Raw genomic sequence first — 19437 nt, forward strand, 5'->3', positions numbered from 1 at the left:
AATATATGTAACAACCCAACTATTCTAAACTTTGGACCATTATATAACGACTACACATAAATACTAATCTTAAGAAAACATACATATGAAATAGTCATATCTTTATTAAAACTGTAAAACAAAGGTTAACATAAAATTTAGAGAAGGGTATGGGATCCCATTGTTTTGAAAATAAAATAAAACATGACATAGATCTTAAAATTCGTTACAACTCAGATGCACAAAAATACACAAAAATGTGATTGAAAGACTTAAAGAACTTCATCCTCGAATCGTTTGCGCAGTCCACCGATTCCATTCTCCCTCAATACACATCCCCAAGCTGCCAAGAACCTTCCCGCTGCCATAACTATTTTCCTGCACATTTAAAACATAAAGGAATGAGCCTAATGCCCAGCAAGGAAAATCTACTACGAGCATGAAACATATACATACACAAACTATAAACTATAAACTATAATTATATGACTATATAAACACAACATCTATTACAATGGCCATCATACTTCTTGGGACTTGCTAGCTCAGCAATCATATGCCCAAAAATTAACGGGACTAGTTATCTAAACAATTCATATAAATTTATGGGGCTCGTTATCTAAACAATCATATGCCCAAGGAATCTACTATTGGGACTTGTTTTCTAAACAAGTTATATATTTGTTATCTAAACAAATTATGTGATTTATTATCTAAACAATTCATATACTAAAACAACTAAAAACACATCATACTTATAACATAGACATATATCAACAACATAAAAGTATACAAATCTACCCTATTTTCCTTACCAAAAATCGGAATGTGAGAACAAGATCGGGACTTTGGAACACTCCTAAAAACCATAATTAAGAAAGGTGAGTACTCTAAAAGAAAAAAGATGAAAAGAATGAGCTACACCATCGAAAAGATACTTACCAACAAGAAATCTCAAGTTTGAAGAACTTAGATGCCTAATCAAGAATAGAGAAGATGAGTTAAGAATTGAGTAGAGAAAAACTATAAGAACTTAATGAAACAGTACTGAAAGGAACTAAGAATAGGAATACCTTGAATGCTTCTATGACTGAACTACCCCTCGAAACCGAAATATACTATAAACCTTACTTCCCAAGTGTTTAGTAAGCTTATAATGATAAAGCTTATAACCCCAACCCAAGTGTTTAACACTCTTAAGTAATCCTAGCAGCTTGTAGGCTCTGAACTCAGCTTGATGAATGAAGAAATGGCTGGGTACTAGGTCCTATTTATAGAGTTCAAGAATGAAAAGATCTTAATTTAGCTTGAATAAAATAATGGCTTTTTAATTGAAAAACATTTGAATAATCGTTCAGCAGAGGCTGAAGACTCGGTCAAAAAGATTCTGGACTTATCAAGAGGTTAAGGATTAAATGAGCTCGATTTCAAAATCATTCAAAAACCATGCACCACAACCGATATATCACCTGGACTGATGCTCCCGAGGCTCGTCGAGGTTGTCATGCGAAGCTACATGTTTTTCGTATCCCCGTATGGCGATATATCGCTCCCTAGAGCTGCGATATACTGGCATGCGCTGAAATATTATACACATAATTACACTTTTTCAGCTTAATTTGAATTGAGTAAACAGCCTTGACTAAGTCCTTTAACGATTTCAAAGTTGTTGGCAGACCCTAGGATTTTCAAATATTGCTCTTAATAAACTTATTCCTCAAAAATACTTAATTTCTTATTATGCATACACATGACGAGTATTAATATCTTATTGGGTCTATCTAAACCTTATAGTATAATAATTATCATCTCCATAATCAGTCATATTAATAAAACCTTAAGTTATAATTAATATTCTTAAACTATAGGTTAAACTTATAAAATCTACAAGTGTTACTACGAGTGTCCAACTAAGTCCCAGCTTGAACCAAAATCCACAGTAATAATCATACTATAACTACTACTAGCTATTACTATTACTACTACTATCTAACTAGCTAAGTAAAGTTCTTGGACTCTACAATTCTCCCCTACAAAAAATAATTTCATCCTCGAAATTTAAGTACCAAATAATTCCAGATACTGGCCTTGCATGTCCTCCTCCAACTCCCACGTCGCCTCTTGTTCAGAACTATTACTCCATAGGACTTTGACTATCAGAATATTCTTGGACTGTAAGTGCTTCATCCCTCTATCTAGGATGCTAACCAGTCGTTCCTCGTAACTCAAGTCTTTCTGGACTACTATCGTATCGTACTTGAGGACGTGAGATGGGTTTGACACATACCTGCGTAGCATTGAGATGTGGAACATGTTGTGACTATCTGCTAGGGCTGGTGGTAGGGCTAATCTTTACGCAACTACTCCTACTTTGTCCAATATCTCAAAAGGACCTATAAATCGGGGACTAAATTTGCCTTTCTTCCCAAACCGCTTTATACCTTTCATAGGAAATATCTTCAGGAAGACTTGATCTCCGACTTTGAATTCCACATTGCGTCGCTTGGCATCCGCATAGCTTTTCTTACGACTTTGAGCATCAAGCATACGCTGTCCAATTAGCGCTACTGCTTCTTGAGCTTTTCTAACAACTTCAGGACCGAGAAGTTGCCTTTTTCCTACCTCGTCCCAGTGAAGCGACAATCGACACCTTCTTCCATAAAGCAACTCACAAGGTGCCATCCCGATTGTTTACTGGTAGCTATTGTTGTAGGAGAACTCTATTAGCGGCAAGTACTTATTCCATGATCCTCTGAAATCAAGTACACAAGTGCGTAGCATATCTTCTAAAATCTGTATCGTACGCTTGGATTGCCCATCTGTCTGAGGATGAAAAGATATACTAAGACTTAACTTAGTACCCATGGCTTGCTGTAAACTTCCCCAAAATCTCGATGTAAACACTGATCCTTTATCCGACATTATTGTCTTGGGGATTCCGTGCAACCGTACATTCTCTTGGACATATATGTCTCCATATTGGTCTGTCGTGTATGAAGTCTTAATAAGCAGGAAATGAGCGAACTTGGTTAGTCTATCTATCACTACCCAAGAGGAATCATACTGCTTGTTCGTTCGTGGCAACCCTGTCATGAAATCCATGGCTATATCGTCCCATTTCCATTCTGGTATGCTAAGCGGTTGCAATAAGCCTGCAGACCGCTGATGTTCTGCTTTCAGTTGCTGGCATACTAGACACTTAGACACAAATTCTGTTATGTCCTTCTTCATCCCTGGCCACCAATATATTACCTTGATGTCATGCATCATCTTGGTTGACCCTAGGTGAATAGAGTACGGGGTACTGTGTGCTTCTCCTAGAATCGTCATCTTAATCCTTTGATCATTTGGCACGCATACCCAATCCTTATATCTCAATAATCCTTGACTTGATATTGAGAAATCTGTGGCCTTTCCTTCTCTGACTGCATCCATATGTGCCGTTAGTGTGTCATCATGCCCTTGCCCAATCCGTATATCATCTAGCAAATTTGACTGGATGGACAAATTAGCCAGCTTACCGACAACTATTTCTATTCTGCACTGATCAGCTCTTGCTGTAGCGGCTTTTCTATTCTTGCTAGCACTGCTAAACTTCCATAACTCTTCCTACTTAGCGCATCGGCAACTACGTTTTCCTTTCCCGGGTTGTATAGGATTTCGCAGTTGTAATCCTTTACTAGCTCTAACCACCTGTGCTGCCTCATGTTAAGCTCCTTCTGAGTGAAGAAGTACTTTAAAATTTTGTGCTCCGTATAAATCTCGCATCGTTCTCCGTAAAGATAATGGCGCTAGATTTTCAACGCAAAGACCACTACTGCCAACTCCATATCATGTGTTGGATAGCGTTGCTCGTACTCCTTCAGCTACCTTGAGGCGTAGGCTATCACCTTATCATTCTACATCAACACACAACCCAACCCTTGCTTCGACACATCGCAGTAGACTACAAACTTATCGTTGGGTGTCGGTACACAAAGTACTGGTGCTGAGCACAGCTTGTCCTTAAGCAACTGGAAGCTTTCTTCACATCTATCATTCTAGTTGAATCTTTGCTGTATCCGGGTCAGGTTGGTGAGCGGAGTGGCTATCTTAGAAAAGCCTTCTACAAATCTCCTATAATAACCTACTAATCCCAGAAAGCTCCTTATTTCAGATGCGTTCTTTGGTCTTGTCCAGTCCTTCACGACCTCTACCTTTGATGGGTCTACTGCAACTCCGTCCTTGGATATAATGTGCTCGAGGAACGTCACTTGCGAAAGCCAAAACTAGCATTTCTTGAACTTGGCGTAGAGTTGATGCTCCTTTAGTCATGACAAAATCAACCTTAAATGTTCCTCGTGCTCGACTTCATCCTTGGAGTATACTAAGATGTAGTCGATGAACACTACGATGAATTTATCTAAGTAGTCCTTGAAGACCCTATTCATCAAGTCCATAAATGCGGCTAGTGCATTGGTAAGACCAAAAGACACAAGCAAGAACTGGTAATGCCAATAACGAGTCCTAAAAGCTGTCTTAGAAATATTCTCTCCCCGCACCTTGAGCTGATGGTACCTGGACCGTAAATCAATCTTTGAAAATACGGTCGCACCTCGGAGTTGATCAAACAAGTCGTCAATTCGGGGTAGCATGTACTTATTCTTGATTGTTACCTTATTCAACTCGCGGTAGTCTATGCACATCCGCATACTTCCGTCCTTTTTCTTCATAAATAGAAACGGTGCTCCCCATGGCGAATTTCTTGGCCTAATCAAACCCAAGTCTAGGAGTTCTTGTAGCTGCGTCTTTAACTCCTTGAGTTCTGTAGGTGCCATCCGGTATGGTGCCTTGGAGATCGGCTCGGTGCCCGGTACTAATTAAATCATGAAGTCAATTTCCTGAGTTGGCGGCAACCCTGGAAAGACATCAGGAAATACCTCTGGGAATTCTCTTACAATACAGATGTCTCCAACCTTAAGTGGTGTTTCCTTTACCACATCCGTGATGCTGGCTAAGAATGCTTGACACCCTTTTTCTATCATTCGTTGGGCATTGAGAGATGATATTAGCGGTGTACGTAGTCCTGACACTTGTCCCATGAAACATAATCTCTGGCCGTCAGGAGTCTCGAACATGATCATCTTGGTCGTGCCATGCTTTACTAGCCAGTCCATACCTAGTATCACGTCGAAGTCCTTGATGTCTAGTTCTATCAGGTCTCCTTCTAGTTCTACGTCCTCAATCTTGATCGATAGGCCTCGTACTATCCGTGATGGTAGAACTACTTTGCTCGAAGGCAACTCGGTTACAAACCTAATTCTAAATCTTTCACAAGGTTTGTCTAGTTTTTCTATCATTCCTAACAAGATATACGAATGAGTGGCTCCCGAATCAAATAATACATAACATATATTATTGAGGATAGAATCCTGACCTGTGACCACCTTATTGCTAGCATCAGCCTCTCCTTGGGTTAAGGCGAATACCCTGGCAGGAACCATCTTGTCTTCCTTTTTCCCTTCTAGCTTGAGCTGGGGACACTGCCTCTTTTGGTGACCATCCTGACCACAGTTGAAGCATCCTTTGGTGTTTGCACGACATTCACCAGGATGTTTCGTCTGACACTTAGCACATTGCAAGTATTCTACATAACCCGACTTACTACCTCCATTATTTGTCCGTGCCCTTTTATCGTTGTCGGACTGTTTGTTTTCAGGATGCCTTCTTTTCTAACCGTTGTTGTTGTTGTTACTGGACTGATTGTGGTTGTTATGGTTGTTGTTCTGACTTGTCTGAGATTGACTCTGCTGTCTAGACTCAGGCTTACTGGCTTCTTCTTTACTAACGTTAGCTTACAGCCTTTCCACTTCTATTGTCGTCTCTAGAACGTCGACATAAGTAGTATTTCCTAGGTTTGCCAGCGTAACCCCCAGTTCGATCTTCGGTCAAAGTCCTCTAACGAACTTAGACACCCTCAGATAGTCGGTTGGAACCATTTTCGGTGCGAACTTAGCCAAACGGTCGAACTACCGAGCATACTCTGCCACAGATAAATTCTCGTGCTTCAAACCAGCGAACTACTCAACTCTTGAAGCGAGTATAGCCGAATTATAGTACTTTTTGTGGAACAGCTCCACAAATCGAGTCCAAGTCATGGTGGCAACATCATGCGTCTGCTAGACTAAATCCCACCATATCCTGGCATCTTTCTTGAGCAAGGAAGAAACGCAGGATATGCGGTCTGTGTTGCTGAGGTTCATGTGCGATAGGATTGGCTCCATGTTTCTTAGCCACTCTTCTGCCTCGAAGGGGTCTGTAGTCCCTTCAAAGTTCAGAGCGTCCTGCTTACGGAACCACTCATAAACTTGCTCCATGTGCTGTACAGGATACGGCGCGTAATTCACCACTGGCCATCCCCCAAAAGGACCAACTTGTTGGGGTGCTGAGGCCATTTGTTGTGGCTGCGGTAGAGGCGGAGGCTGAGTTCTGGGCTGAGCCTGTTGTCTATGTTACTGCAATAATTCCTCGACTTATTGTCGCAGTCTGGCGATCTCCGCAGTGTTGTCAACTGGTGGCGGTGGCTTGTTGCGGCTGGCAGTAGCACGCACTCCCCTTCTGTGAACTAGAGGGGCGTCATTGTTTACCGGAGTAACGTTGGAGGTGTTTCCGTTGGTGCGAGCAGATCTTCGAAACGACATCGTAGCAGAGTTTTAACAGTTGAGAGAAACATGTCATAACTTTACCCTAATAGGCTCTAAGGAAAAACTTAATCTAAACAAACATAACTCGGACATATTAATTATGACTTCTTATGAAAATTATATAAGTCTTCTTTATTATTAGAGTGGGTTTCTATACTTAGAAAAATAAGCCATCTTTATTATTTTCTAAGTCTGTTTCTAATCATCCTATATGACTTAATTCTCGGGCTCGAAACTAATATTTGTTCGAAAGGTACCCATATTGAGGGAGGGCTGGGATCAGTAAAATCGTTCCCACTACTATTGCCCCCTAACTCTCAATATCGAAACTTGGTTAATTGATTTGTATCCACCGTCACTGAACTTAGTCATTATTTATTTTATTTATTATTTATTATGATTGCAAAAGAAAATCAAACTCATACATGTTAACAAAATAACATTGATATTAATTTGGAAAATAAAGTTTTCACTATTTACAACCATAAAAGAAAACAAATAATAAATTAAAACAAATAATGAAACTAATCTTATTCTAAAAATCAGGATCTTCTATATCCGATCCTTCATCTAGCATATCATCATTTAATTCCTCATAGTCTTCATTATCATGTGCCTCAAAATGCCCTCGAGGAAGGTTCTTAAAAATCCTATGCTTTTGCTCATTTGTAAACTAAAATTTCATTTTTGAAGTGAACCTAATTAAGAGAAAATAATATCTCATCGCTATCGGCAATTCATCTTCATTATCCATTGTTTCCCATATCTCCTCTAAGGCTGCAATTACGATACGATAATCTCTAAATAGTCTTATTACTAAAATGTATTGCTCCCTTGCTCTCATCATGATCTGCTTAGATTCTTAGAGATGACCTATTTCTCTGTGGAACAAAGCCAGCCTCCGAGTGATTCTTTCTAGCACTCCTATGGTTTTTCATGGTTCTCTAATTCTCTTTAAAGCCTTAATGGCTCGGATATCCTCATAGGTTAATGCTCCGTTCATTCTTAACTGAAAACATAAGGAATAAAATCGTTAGCTATACTTATAAACATAATAACTATAACTTAAACACTTACTTGGCGGTCATATTCAAAGTTGTGAGTGTGTGTATCGAGGAGAAAGTCATGCGGATGAACCGTTGCTCTGATACCAACTGTAACAACCCAACTATTCTAGACTTTGGACCATTATATAACTACTATACATAAATACTAATCTTAAGAAAACATACATATGAAATAGCCATAACTTTATTAAAATTGTAAAACAAAGGTTAACATAAAATTTAGAGTAGGGTATGAGATCCCATTGTTTTGAAAATAAAATAAAACATGACTTAGATCTTAAAATTCGTTACAACTCAGATGCGGAAAAATACATAAAAATGTGATTGAAAGACTTAAACAACTTCATCCTCAAATCATTTGCGCAGTCCACCGATTTCATTCTCCCTCAATACACATCCTCAAGCTGCCAAGAAACTTCCCGCTGCCATAACTATTTTCCTACTCATTTAAAACATAAAGGAATGAGCCTAATGCCCAACAAGAAAAATCTACTACGAGCATGAAACATATACATACACATAAACTATAAACTGTAAACTATAATCATATGACTATATAAACACAACATCTATTACAATGGCCATCATACTTCTTGGGACTTGCTAGCTAAGCAATCATATGCCCAAAAATTAACGGGACTAGTTATCTAAACAATTCATATAAATTTATGGGGCTCGTTATCTAAACAATCATATGCCCAAGGAATCTACTATTGGGACTTGTTATCTGAACAAGTTACATATTTGTTATCAAAAAAAATTATGTGATTTATTATCTAAACAATTCATATACTAAAACAACTAAAAACATATCATACTTATAACATAGACATATATCTACAACATAAAAGTATATAAATCTACCCTATTTTCTTTACCAAAAACCAGAATGTGAGAACAAGATCGGGACTTTGGAACACTCCTAAAAACCATATTTAAGAAATGTGAGTATTCTAAAAGAAAAAGATGAAAAGAATGAGCTACACCATCGAAAAGATACTTCCCAACAAGAAATCTCAAGTTCGAAGAACATAGATGCCTAACCAAGAATAGAGAAGATGAGTTAAGAATTGAGTAGATAAAAACTATAAGAACTTAATGAAACAGTATTGAAAGAAACTAAGAATAAGAATACCTTGAATGCTTCTATGACTGAACTACACCTCGAAACTGAAATATACTATAAACCTTACTTCCCAAGTGTTTAGTAAGCTTATAATGATAAAGCTTATAACCCTAACCCAAGTGTTTAACACTCTAAAGTAATCCTAGCAGCTTGTAGGCTCTGAACTCAGCTTGATGAATGAAGAAATGTTTGGGTACTAGGTCCTATTCATATAGTTCAAGAATGAAAAGATCTTCATTTAGCTCGAATAAAATAATGACTTTTTAATTGAAAAACATTTGAATAATCGTTCAGTAGAGGCTGAAGACTCGGTCAAAAAGATTCTGGACTTATCAAGAGGTTAAGTATTAAAATGAGCTCGGTTTCAAAATCATTAAAAAACCATGCACCACAGCCGATATATCGCTTGGACTGATGCTCCCGAGGCTCATCGAGGTTGTCATGCGAAGCTACATGTTTTTCGTATCCCTGTATGGCGATATATCCCCTCCTAGAGTTGCTATATATCGGCATACGCTGAAATATTATACACGTAATTACACTTTTTCAGCCTAATTAGAATTGAGTAAACAGCCTTGATTAAGTCCTTTAACGATTTCAAAGCTGCTGGCACACCCTAGGATTTTGAAATATTGCTCTTAATAAACTTATTCCTCAAAAATACTTAATTTCTTATTAAACATACACATGAGAAGTGTTAATATCTTATTGGGTCTTTCTAAACGTTATAGTATAATAATTATCATCTCCATTATCAGTCATATTAATCAAACCTTAAGTTATAATTAATATTCTTAAACTATAGGTTAAACTTTTAAAATCTACAAGTGTTACTACGAGTTTCCAACTAAGTCTCGGCTTGAACCAAAATCCACAGTAATAATCATACTATAACTACTACTAGCTATTACTATTACTACTACTATCTAACTAGCTAAGTAAAGTTCTTGGACTCTACAATATTCTCTCCCATATTAAGTTTAGTTTTCAACAAATACTTATATATGTATAACAATGTACTAAATATAATTATTCAGGCATACCTATACACATTAAACATTGTCATATAAATATATATATTTATATATATATAAACTAGGTAGAAGTTCCATGCAATGCATGTTTGCTTAGTTTTAAAGTTGTAAATATTGTGTATAATTTTAATAAAAATTGGTTCACTCTTTTAAAAAAATATATATAATAGAATAAATTATAGTTCTATAGTATATATAAATAATTATATCAATAATCTCTACATATATGACATCTAAATATAACATTGACATAAATATATATTTACATGGCTACATGACAAATATATAAAATACAATAATATTTAAAAAGAAATTAATAATAGAAATAAAATAAGAATAAAAAAGTCATAGTGTAGACAATAATATATATGCATAAACTATTTTTAGTTTCTAATATATCTCGCAATGTCCTTTGGTGAATTTGATGAAGAAAAAGAGTTTCAATCACTTGATATAAAATAAATTATCACACAAATTTATAAGATAAAAAAATGATACGTATGCCTTTATTAGTTTTAAATAAATATGATTTAATTATTTAAATTATCATAAAATATCTTTAAAATATTATATTTTAATTAATTAATTGATTAGTTTTTGTTTTAGTTTATGTTTGTTCTAGTTTTTGAATTTGGCACTAACAACACAAAATTATATACTATATGTTTAATTAAATTTTATTTAAGTTATACAATTTATAGTTTTATTATTTTTAAGTAATTATCATTGTAAAATATCTCAAAAATATCTTATTTTTAATTTTTTTTAATTATTTATTTATTTAATTTTGTTTAAGTTTAAGTGATGTTTACAATCTACCGATAAATATAAGAATATTTTGTTAAAGTTAACGGAAAAAAATTAAAAACCGTTAAAACCTAGAATTTCCGTTATCTACATACTTTTTATATATAAGTCTTCTCTATTTCGTTAAAACTGAATATTTTTATATTTAACAGAATATTCTTATATTTAACAATAGATTGCAAACATCACTTAAACTTAAATAAAATAAAATAAATAATTAAAAAAATTAAAATGGGACATTTTTGTGATATTTTACAATGATAGTTATTTAAGAATAATAAATCAAATAAATAAATAATTAAACAAATTAAAATCTGACATTTTTGAGATATTTTACAATGATAATTATTTAAAAATAATAAAATCATACATTTTATAACTTAAATAAAATAAAATAAAACTTAAACTCATATATTAGAATAATATCATATTAAATATATAATATAATCTACTATCAATTAGAAACAAACTGCTTTTGAAAAAAAACTAGCAAAAAACTTAAATTTAAAATCCAGGTATAATATTTAATATTACATTAAGGGGGTGTTTGGTATAATGTTTGGCTTTGGGAGAGTAGAGTTAGAGGGAGTTTAGATTAAGAGAATGTGAAAATCAAGTGTTTAAAGGGGTTAAGATTACTCTCAAATCAAACTAAAAAATGGGACTCACTTGGAAACACAAACTCCTATGCCATGAAAAATAAATTTATCAAACATGTGTTAGATTTGACATTCTTATTCCCACCAAACCGAATACCCATACCAAACACCCCCTACACATATAATAAATAATCTTTTGTTGTCACTCTTATATTCAAAAACTAGAATAAACATGAACTTAAATAAAAATAAATAAATTATTTAATTAAAATAAGATATTTATTTAAAATTTATATAAATTTAATAAAAATAATTAATAAATTTTATAAATAAAATTAAGGAAACCTGCAATCATGTTGTTGTATCTAATATATATGTAAAGAAAGAGGGAGTAATATGTTAGTGTCGATAATTCCAAAAGAAAGAGATAAGGTGCTTCATGTGGCGTGCTGCCCCTTTGGCACACCCACATGGGGCCATTTTGTAATGAGCATGCCTTGGTGCTTGATCATTAGTCAAGTCTTGCACCAAGCAACCTCATGGGATAGGGTAGTGGCAGTTTTGTAATATTGCATATGTCTCCCAGACAAAAATCATATATGTTCCTGGGAAGACTTTATTTCCTTAGAAGGCTCCTTAGGGGGAGGTGACCTGGTGACTTAGGGAAGCACCATGGCCATCAGTAGATAGGGGCCAAAGTTGTGTACTCCCTTGCCCTATCAAGGCTATATATTAATGAAATAACATTTATCCATACTTGCCCCTGTGTGCCTCCTTGTTGCTTATGTGTTGCTTGTTTGTTAGCTTCGTTGGGCCACTGCGTGCCATTTGCCTTGTTGTGTGCTTTGTGTTGTGTGGACGTTCCTAGGAATGAATTGCTTTGTGCTTGCTCATACTTCGTTATTGCCCGTTGCATGTCCGAGATGTGTATGGCTAACCGATGAGTTTGTTTGCCTGTAGGTGTGTGTTGTAGGCTGACTTGCTAGCTTGAAGAGTCTGCAAGTGCCGCATGTTCCGTCTAGTTGGAGTACCCAAATAGCCGGCCCGTGACAGTTGGTATCAAAGCCAAGTTAGAAAGCGCTTGGCAAAAGACACACTATGGTGAGCCACACTCTGAGGATCGAAGCTCTTGAGAAGCGAGTAAGGGAACTAGATGGCCTGGACGAGAGGGTCAAGGATCTTTCCTCTGCAAGTCAGGACTCGGGATCGTCTGATGCAAACAATCGCATAGCTGCGTTGGAGAAGGAGAATGATGTTCTTCTATCCAGAATTATCGCATTGGAGAAAAGAAACACTCCAACAAGTACTTCTGTTTCCCCTAGGTGGGAGGAACGCATCGCGGCGGTGGAGCGCATGCTAAAGGAACAAGAAGTTTCAATAAATGACACGTCGGAAGATTGTAGGGAGGCAGTCGGTGTGCTCAGAGAAGAAATGGCTGAGCTATCTGCCAAGGTAAACCTGACCATGCGAGCGGTTGGGAATGCCCCTGCAGCAGGGCCGATAGGTATGGAATATGGCCGAGCCAAAGTACCTGAGCCGAGACCCTATAATGGGGCCAGAGATGCAAAGGATTTGGAGAATTTCCTCTTTGACATGGAACATTACTTTAGAGTCGTGCGGGCCGATTCAGAAGACGGAAAGGTTGCCATGGCTACCATGTATTTGTCGGGAGATGCCAAGGTGTGGTGGAGGACCAAGTATGATGACATAGAGAATTGCAGGTGTACCATCACATCTTGGGCGGACCTGAAGAGGGAATTAAAGACGCAGTTTCTGCCAGAAAATGTAGCTTACATAGCTCGTCGCCAGTTACGAGAGCTTAAACAAGTCGGGACAGTCCGAGAATATGTAAAGAGATTTTCGGGACTGATGCTCGATATTAAAGACATGTCTGAAGTGGATAGGCTCTTCTGCTTCCTCGAGGGATTGAAACCGTGGGCCAGGCAAGAACTTCAAAGACAGCGGGTGTCTGATCAAGCCACCGCTCAAGCTGCTGCCGAACGCTTAAAAGACTACACTTCGGAGAGCAGCTTGCCGAAAAGGGCTACTCCTCCAGCCAGCTCGAGTAGCGCCGGGAGTAAGAAGTCTGGGAAGTCCTGGCAGGGTAAGAGTGGGGGAGAGAGGAGGACAGCTGAGTCCAATTCGTCCAGTGGGACAGATGCTGCTGCAGGGAAGAAGCCGCTAGCTTGTTGGATTTGCAAAGGCCCACACAAGTCGGCAGTTTGCCAATTTCGGGGCAAGCTGAATGCCCTCATCGGCCAAGAACAGCAAGGCGAAGGAGAAGAGGAAGAAGAAGAGTACGCGCACATGGGCGCTGTCCGCCTGTTGAACGCTCTCAAGAAGCATGGCGAGAAAGGGAAGAAGACCCTGGGGAAAGGGCTAATGTTCGTGGATGCCGCTATCAATGGCAAGCCTGCCAAAAGCGTAATGATTGATACTGGCGCCACCCACAACTTCATCTCTGAACTCGAAGCAAAGCGACTGGGACTAAAGCTGGAGAAAGATGCAGGCCGCATGAAAGTGGTCAAATCCAAAGCCTTGGCCACAACTGGCGTGGCTAAAGGGGTAAAAGTGAAAATCGACACGTGGGAGGGGCAGACTGACTTGGTGGTCGTCCACATGGACGACTTCGATGTGGTTTTGGGAATGGACTTTCTAACCGAGAAAGGTGCCATTCCAATTCCTGCCACTGGAAGCTTACTCATAATTGGAGAGACTCCTTCAATGGTACCTGCAAAGGTGAAACCACCCCCTGGTGTGAAGCTTCTCTCAGCTTTATAGTTCAAGAAGGGTGTGAGGAAGTAGGAGCCCACTTATGTAGCTGTACCCACCGTGTTCGAAGACGTAGTGGAAGAAATTGTTCCACTAGAAATTACGAGGGTCTTAAAGGGGTATGGGGATGTGATGCCAGATAAACTCCCCAAAGCCTTGCCACCAAAGAGGGGGATTGATCACCAGATAGAGCTGGTGCCCGGAGCGAAACCTCCAACAAAAGTGCCATACAGAATGGCACCCTCTGAGCTAGAAGAATTGAGGAAGCAATTAAAAGAGCTATTGGAGGCAGGCTTCATCAGACCGTCGAAGGCGCCATATGGCGCACCCGTGCTATTCCAGAAGAAGCACGATGGGAGCTTGAGACTGTGCATCGACTATAGGGCTCTCAATAAGGTGACAGTTCGCAACACCTACCCTATCCCTCTGATTGCTGATTTTTTCGACCAGCTAAGTGGAGCCAAATACTTCACAAAGTTGGACTTGAGATCGGGCTACTATCAGGTGAGGATTGCAGATGGGGATGAACCAAAGACTACATGTGTTACTCGATACGGAGCATTTGAGTTTCGAGTAATGCCGTTTGGGTTGAAAAATGCACCTGCTACCTTTTGTACACTAATGAACCAAGTATTCCACGAGTATCTAGATAAGTTCGTGGTGGTGTGCTTGGATGATATCGTGGTTTATAGTGCCATGATCGAAGAGCATCAAGAACACTTGGCTCAAGTGTTTCAGAAGTTGAGAGAGAACCAGCTATATGTGAAGCGAGAGAAATGCTCGTTTGCACAGGAGAGCATCAAGTTCTTAGGCCACGTGGTGGAACGTGGCCGTATTCGTATGGATCTGGAGAAGGTGAGGGCAATCCAGGAATGGAAAGCCCCCACAAATGTGAAAGAACTCCGCTCCTTCTTGGGCCTAGCCAACTACTATAGGCGATTTGTGGACGGCTACTCAAGAAGGGCGACACCCTTGACCGAGCTTCTGAAAAAGGGTGTGACTTGGGCGTGGACTGACAAGTGTGCTGAAGCGTTCAGGAGTTTGAAAGAAGCCATGATGAAGGATCCTGTTCTTGACTTGCCAACTATTAGCAAGCCCTTCGAAGTACAGACAGATGCATCAGAGTATGCTCTGGGAGGGGTACTAGTACAAGAGGACCACCCAGTCGCATACGAAAGTCCCAAGTTGTCTGAAGCTGAGAGGAGGTATACTGCCCAGGAGAAGGAGCTCCTCGCAGTTATACATTGCTTGCGAGTGTGGAGGCATTACTTGCTGGGGTCAAAGTTCGTAGTGAAGACGGATAATGCAGCTGTGAGTCATTTCCTTACTCAGCCGAAACTGACCCCTAAGCAGGCTCGATGGCAGGAGTTTGTGGCAGAATTCGACTTCCGTTTTGAGCACAGGGCAGGATGCTTAAACCAGGCAGCTGACGCGTTGAGTCGCAAAGCGGAGTTGGCGACTCTAAAGATCATGGCTAGCTTGTCGGCTAGCGTGGTGAACACTCCACTCAAGGAACGCATTAAAGAAAACCTGGAGAAAGACCCAGTTGTCAGGACCATCCTGAAGCTCGTAAAAGAAGGCAAGACTCGCCAATTCTGGGTGGAGGATGATCTTCTGTGGGCCAAAGGGGGGCGCTTGTATGTTCCAAAAGCTGGAGATTTGCGAAGGACATTACTAAGCGAGTGTCATGACACTCTGTGGGCAGGTCATCCAGGGTGGCAGAGTACCCATGCCCTCTTGAAGCAGGGATATTACTGGCCACAAATGCGAGACGATGTAGTGGAGTACACCAAAACATGTCTGGTCTGCCAGCAAGACAAGGTCGATAGGAACAAGACACCTGGGTTGTTGGAGCCCTTGCGAGTCCCAAGCCGACCGTGGGAGAGCGTGTCGCTTGACTTTATCACCAGTCTTCCGAAGACAGGAGATTTAAGTGCGATCTTGGTGGTCGTGGATAGATTCTCGAAGTATGCAACATTCATCCCAGTGTCGAAGTACTGTTCGGAAGAAGAGACAGCCAGACAATTTTTCAAACATATTGTCAAATATTGGGGAGTGCCCCAGAACATCGTCAGTGACCGAGATGGAAGATTCACGGGGACGTTTTGGTCCGAATTATTCAATCTCTTGGGGTCACAACTGAATATTTCCTCGAGCTACCATCCGCAGACAGATGGGTAGATAGAAAGATTCAACGGGATGTTGGAGGAGTACTTGCGCCACTTTGTGAATGCCAATCAGAAGAATTGGCTGCAACTACTCGATGTAGCTCAATTTTGTTTCAACTCTCAAAAGATTTCTTCGTCGAATAAGAGCCCTTTTGAAGTTGTTAATGGACAGCAACCACTGTTACCCCACACAGTGGACGAATATCGCGGTCGAAAACCGCGAGCCTTTCACTTCACAAAAGACTGGAAGAAAACAATAGAGATTGCCCGAGCTTATCTAGAAAAAGCCTCAAGAAGAATGAAGAAGTGGGCAGATCAGAAGCGCAGACCACTGGAGTTCAAAGCAGGTGACTTAGTGTTAATCAAGCTGAGGCCCGAACAGTTGAGATTCCGAGGGGACAAAGACATCAGACTCGTTCGCAAGTACGAGGGTCCGGTCTCAGTCATCTCAAAAGTAGGCCTAACTTCATACAAAGTCAACCTACCCGATTGGATGAAGATACACCCGGTCCTTCACGTCAGCAACTTGAAGTCGTATCATGAAGATCCAGCCAATCCAGAGCGCAACCAGTCAACCAGAGGAGGAGTCAATGTTCAGCCAAGGAGCAAGCGTCAACCTGAAGAAATCCTGGCGGAAAGAACGGTCACCACTGACCGTAAAAAGCATAAAGAATATCTGGTAAAATAGAAGGGGCTCGCTGATGACGAGATCAGCTGGGAGAGGGCGGAAGACTTGAAGAAGCTCACGCAGAAGATTGAAGATCTACAAGCTACTTCGTCGAGGGCGCCAAAAGATTAAGTGGGGGAGAGTGTGGCGTTCTGCCCCTTTGGCACACCCACATGGGGCCATTTTGTAATGAGCATGCCTTGGTGCTTGATCATTAGTCAAGTCTTGCACCAAGCAACCTCATGGGATAGGGTAGTGGCAGTTTTGTAATATTGCATATGTCTCCCAGACAAAAATCATATATGTTCCTGGGAAGACTTTATTTCCTTAGAAGGCTCCTTAGGGGGAGGTGACCTGGTGACTTAGGGAAGCACCATGGCCATCAGTAGATAGGGGCCAAAGTTGTGTACTCCCTTGCCCTATCAAGGCTATATATTAATGAAATAACATTTATCCATACTTGCCCCTGTGTGCCTCCTTGTTGCTTATGTGTTGCTTGTTTGTTAGCTTCGTTGGGCCACTGCGTGCCATTTGCCTTGTTGTGTGCTTTGTGTTGTGTGGACGTTCCTAGGAATGACTTGCTTTGTGCTTGCTCATACTTCGTTATTGCCCGTTGCATGTCCGAGATGTGTATGTGGCTAACCGATGAGTTTGTTTGCCTGTAGGTGTGTGTTGTAGGCTGACTTGCTAGCTTGAAGAGTCTGCAAGTGCCGCGCGTTCCGTCTAGTTGGAGTACCCAAATAGCCGGCCCGTGACACTTCACACACACCAGCCATTTGTTGTGCTTCTTCCTCATTTAGATGGCAACGAATCCATTGAAACTTCTCTTGTAGCTGCGGAGAAGAGATGCTGGTGCAACATAATGATTGCTGAAAAAAGTATTCATCGAACAAATGAGTAAGCACCAGAACTTATAGTGTTAACAATAATGTAAAATTTTTTATTTTAAAATAAATAAAATTTGTTATGATAATAATAATAATATTACCTCCATGCAACTTTTTTGAGCATGCTCATGTGAAGAGATGCTGACGCGTGGAAGGCTCGTTCTGTCCTGTCTCCAATGTACACTATATATGCTGAATCATAGAAGATAATATCTTATATTTTTAAAAGGGAAATTTCATATTATATGCATAATAACTTTGTAAATTTTTTCAATATGCCACCATAAATTACTATCCCAAATATATGACAATTTCAATTTTTTAGACAAAAATACCCCTAACATCGAAATTGTATCGAAATTGCATCGCAATTGCATCGTTTGGGATAACAATCAAGTTTTCATGATTGCTTCGAAATAGCATCGATATAGAATCGATTTGGCATCGAAACACCATTGGCATCGATGTACCATCGACTTTGCATCGAAATGGCATCGAAAAAGCATCGTTTGGGATAATAATCAAGTTTTCATGATTGCATTGAAATAACATCGATGTAGCATCGATTTGGCATCGAAACACCATCGGCATCGATGTACCATCGATTTTGCATCGAAATGGCATCGAAAAATCATCATTTGGGATAATAATCAAGTTTTCATGATTGCGTCGAAATAGCATCGATTTGGCATCGAAACACCATCAGCATCGATGTACCATCGATTTTGCATCGAAATTGCATCGAAAAAGCATCGTTTGGGATAATAATCAAGTTTTCATGATTGCATCGAAATAGCATCGATGTAGCATCGAAATAGCATCGATGTAGCATCGATTTGGCATCGAAACACCATCGGCATCGATGTACCATCGATTTTCCTCGAAATGGCATCGAAAAATCATCGTTTGGGATAATAAAGTTTTCATGATTGCATCAAAATAGCATCGATTTGGTATCGAAACACCATCGGCATCGATGTATCATCGATTTTACATCAAAATTGCATCGAAAAAGCATCGTTTGGGATAATAATCAAGTTTTCATGATTGCATCGAAATAGCATCGATGTAGCATCAATTTGGCATCGAAACACCATTAGCATTGATGCCAAATCGATGCTACATCGATGCTACATCGATGCCGATGGTGTTTCGATGCTACATCGATGCCGATGGTGTTTCGATGCCAAATCGATGCTACATCGATGCCAAATCGATGCTACATCGATGCTATTTCGATGCAATCATGAAAACTTTATTATTATCCCAAACGATGCTTTTTCGATGCCATTTCGATGCAAAATAGATTATACATCGATGCCAAATCAATGCTATTTCGATGCAATCATGAATACTTGATTATTATCCCAAACGATGCTTTTTCGATGAAATTGCAATGCCATTTCGATGCAATTTCGATGATAGGGGTATTTTTGTCTAAAAAATTGAAATTGTCATATATTTGGGATAGTAAGTTATGGTGGCATATTAAAAAAATTTACAAAGTTATTATGCATATAATATGAAATTTCCCTTTTAAAATACGTAATTAATTAACACGTGTTTGACGTAGAATTGGTAGATTGATGTCTAATTAAGTAAGTTCTCTATAACTAAGTATATTTATAAATGCGTGATTTAGAAATTA

The 19437-nt window shown here is 39.2% G+C and overlaps 1 long non-coding RNA gene across 1 annotated transcript; it reads right to left on the bottom strand.

Annotated features, from left to right (window-relative positions):
- Positions 1–217: 217 nt before the first annotated feature.
- On the bottom strand, positions 218–17956 carry LOC133794034 (uncharacterized). The gene is made up of 3 exons (XR_009875095.1): positions 17891–17956; positions 17672–17771; positions 218–357 (listed from the first exon to the last, which is right to left on the bottom strand). It is a non-coding gene; the product is annotated as an uncharacterized LOC133794034 (long non-coding RNA).
- Between the last annotated feature and the right edge of the window lie 1481 nt (positions 17957–19437).

The sequence above is a fragment of the Humulus lupulus genome, chromosome 8, assembly GCF_963169125.1.
Source record: "Humulus lupulus chromosome 8, drHumLupu1.1, whole genome shotgun sequence".
Lineage (NCBI taxonomy): Eukaryota > Viridiplantae > Streptophyta > Magnoliopsida > Rosales > Cannabaceae > Humulus > Humulus lupulus.